The sequence below is a fragment of the Lucilia cuprina genome, chromosome 6 (assembly GCF_022045245.1).
Source record: "Lucilia cuprina isolate Lc7/37 chromosome 6, ASM2204524v1, whole genome shotgun sequence".
Lineage (NCBI taxonomy): Eukaryota > Metazoa > Arthropoda > Insecta > Diptera > Calliphoridae > Lucilia > Lucilia cuprina.
In genome coordinates this window covers 9,137,556-9,141,735 of record NC_060954.1, presented here as the reverse complement: position 1 = coordinate 9,141,735, position 4,180 = coordinate 9,137,556, and positions in this window count along the sequence as shown.

Here is a 4,180-nt window from a genome sequence, read left to right as displayed (position 1 = left end):
CATTGTACCGGTTGAGTTGAGTTAGTAGGAGAAGGTATTATGTACTACGTTTTTGTCTTTTTTGATTTTGAAAATGTTGAGTTTTTTTGGATTTTACTTAAGTTACATAAGGATATACATCGATATATACATATAGTGTAAATATTGTAAAACAAACAGTAGAATGTAAATACAAATGAAAAAATAGGGGTATTCACAGTTAAGTTTTAGTTCAGTTCCAGTATAGTTCTAGTTCAGTTCTAGTTCAGTTCTAGTTCAGTTCTAGTTCAGTTCTAGTTCAGTTCTAGTTCAGTTCTAGTTCAGTTCTAGTTCAGTTCTAGTTCAGTTCTAGTTCAGTTCTAGTTCAGTTCTAGTTCAGTTCTAGTTCAGTTCTAGTTCAGTTCTAGTTCAGTTCTAGTTCAGTTCTAGTTCAGTTCTAGTTCAGTTCTAGTTCAGTCCTAGTTCAGTCCTAGTTCAGTCCTAGTTCAGTTCTAGTTGAATTCTAGTTCAGTTCTAGTTCAGTTTTAGTTCTAGTTCAGTTTTAGTTCTAGTTCAGTTTCAGTTCAGGTCTAGTTCTGGTCTTAAGAGCAGACTGTGATCACCCCTGACATAAGTTTGTACCCAAATGTGTGAATTGAGTAAATAAAGTATGCTGCACAAGATGCACTAAACTAAACATGAACTTGATATTTGTTTATATTTGGGTAAATTTAAACACAAGATTTTTTTCTACTACATTACAATTGCTCCCGAGATGAAACATACCAGAAAAAATATTTACAAAAAATTACACGAGAAAATGTAAACGAAAAGAAAATAAAACAGGTTCAATATAAGTAGCAGCAGAAGATGAAAAACGAAAAAAAATAACAGGAACATCAATCAATGAAATTTTTACCGACTGACGCCGAAATCTTAAATGCATCCATGATTCTTTATGGCAAGATTAATCTTAAATCAATAATAGTACTCTGGGGTAAGTAGTTGGCGGATTCAAATTTGTTTGAGTGCAACTAAGAGTATGTGTATTTATATAATTGTCGGGATCTTATCAAATCACACCTTGATTTTACTATTTGTTAACTGCTCGTCTAATATTTTATTTACAGATTATTGTTATTTTTACATAAATTGTTTAAAGTTTTATTTTATTTTTTTTTTTTTTTTCATTTCACATGTTTGCTACCAACAGAAAAACGTTTAAGTGCTTTCAAATACCTACTGCAAGTGCTACAAATTTATTATGAATGTCTATATTTGTTGTTGGATTTCAGGTGTATAAAAATGTTAACAGATTCATATCCATCAACAGCATTTTCAACTGCATTCATCAACATTCATACAAAATGCAAGTTGTCATTATATTTTGTTTGGCACTTTTGTTTTTCTTCGCAATGGAATGTTTTTTTTACGGGGTCTTAGCAGGGTATAAACAAATATGAATTCATTTGGGAACAAATGCAAAAAAAGGACACCTCAACAATGAAGTCAGGCAGCCAAGCAAGCAAACTAAACAATCAAGTCACCATTTTAGCATCCTTGCTAAGAACACCAACAGGCATGTTATAGTATGATTTAAAAATAAAATGCAATAAAAAGTGTAAAAGCGTTAAAAATTGGTAGGACTTCGAAATAGAGATTTGAAACGAAGAGTAAACGAGCTACTTAATTATTTAGTCCTGACTATAGTCTATTCTATAGTTATGACTAGTCTATAGTCTAGTCTATAGTCTATAATCAAGTCTATAGTCTAGTCTATATTCTAGTCTATAGTCTAGTATATATTCTAGTCTATAGTCTAATCTATAGTCTAGTCTATAGTCTAGTCTATAGTCTAGTCTATAGTCTAGTCTATAGTCTAGTCTATAGTCTAGTCTATAGTCTAGTCTATAGTCTAGTCTATAGTCTAGTCTATAGTCTAGTCTATAGTCTAGTCTATAGTCTAGTCTACAGTCTAGTCTATAGTCTAGTCTATAGTCTAGTCTATAGTCTAGTCTACAGTCTAGTCTATAGTCTGGTCTGTATTCCAGTCAATAGTCTAGTCTATAGTCTAGTCCATAGTCTAGTCTATAGTCTAGTCTATAGTCTAGTATTTAGTTTAGTCTATAGTCTATTCTACAGTATATTCTACAGTATATTCTATAGTCTATTCTACAGTCGATTCTTTAGTCTAGTCTATAGTCCGGTCTACAGTGTTCGTTTGGCCACATAGTCTCCCCTATACTCCGGTCTTAGTTCGGTGTGATACTCCGATCTTTAGTAGTTTAATCTTCTGTTACCTGTGCTAGGTTCAACTGATTACTCCTAAAACATATTTCCGGAAAGTTATATTCCCAATAGGTGTGGGTATAAACTCCATACCTTGCACCTAACCATGAGATGACATTCAAATACACAATACTTGAAGATTTTGTTGAATGCAACGAGTTGAATGAATTGCCAGTAAATAAGTGAATACATGTATGTATACGAAACAAAAAAATAACAACAACAACAACAGCAGCAACCAAGATTCCTAGTACATGGATATTACTGAATGGGAGACACTTGAAATTTTGAATCAGCAACATGAGGAGCAAGCAAGCAGCACTTGTAATGAAGTAACGTAAAGAATACAACATTGAGTAAGTACATACCAGAAAACATTCTGCTTAGTTTGGAATAAGTATAGGAATGTAAAACACTTGCACAACTCTTTCCAACCATCTTGGCGAAAAAAATATGGAAGAGGAAAGAAAAAATAGAAATACTCGTTTGCTAATTAACAGAATATGAATATGAAATTGCATTTTATTGTTTATGGTTGATGCACTGTTACAGCTCTGCAATATTATTACTTGTGTTTTTTTAGAATCCTTAAGGATTCTAAGGATATTGTGCTGTTTTTTGCATTCCATTATACGCAAATAATATTTGTTTTTTTTTTGCATTTTTGCGAGTATTTTAAGCAAAATTATGCACGTAACTACATGCGTTTAAATGTTTTTTTTTTTTGTTTTTGTTTTGCATACTTTAAGGAGTCACGTAGGGTCCAAATTGCGAAGAGCTAGAGTCAAGATTTATTCAGTTTTTTTGTGTTTCTTTTCAAATTTGGTAGTAATTTATGCGTTAATCACTCCAAGCTGCTTATATTTGTATCCTTCATTTTGTTTTCATTTAATAAAAGACCCCTTTTTTTAATTTAACATATTTAACAGAAACTGAAATTTATCCCTTGAGCTGTAAAAATATGCTGCTGCTTGTGCTAAACAAATATTAAAATTATAATAATAAAAATAATACTTGTAATCCAGCATCTAGCTTGCCACGCTAGGGAATGTATGAATGAAAAAAGTATGAATAGTATAGGTTTGAATGACTAAGGACTCTACATTTTTAATTCTAACGAGTTTTACATGGATATTGTTTTGTTTTTATTTCAATTTTTTTTTTGTTTTTTATTTTAAAACAAAAGTGAAAATATTAAATTGTTTATACAATATTGTAAGTTATTGTTTGTTCACAATGGACTGTGGAGCTGATGGTACGTTTTCAATAGAAAAGTTGGTTTTCTGAACAATAGACTGGACTAGACTATAGATTAAACTATAGACTAAACTATAGACTAAACTATAGACTAGACTATAGACAAGACTATAGACTAGACTATAGACTAGACTAGACTATAGACTAAACTATAGACTAGACTATAGACTAGACTATAGACTAGACTATAGACTAGAGTATAGACTAGACTATAGACTAGACTATAGACTAGATAATAGACTAGACAATAGACTAGACTATAGACTAGACTATAGATTAGACTATAGACTAGATTACAGAATAGACTATAGACTAGACTATAGACTAGACTATAGACTTAACTATAGACTACTATATAGATACAAAAGTTAGTGGTCTGAACTAAAGACTGGACTAGACTATAGACTAGATTATAGACTAGCCTATAGACTAGACTATAGACTAGACTATAGACTAGACAATATACTAGACTATTGACTAGACTATAGACTAGACTATAGACTAGACTATAGACTAAACTATAGACTACTATATAGATACAAAAGTTAGTGGTCTGAACTAAAGACTCGACTAGACTATAGACTAGACTATAGACTAAACTATAGACTAAACTATAGACTAGACTATAGACTAGACTATAGACTAGACTATAGACTAGACTATAGACTAGACTATA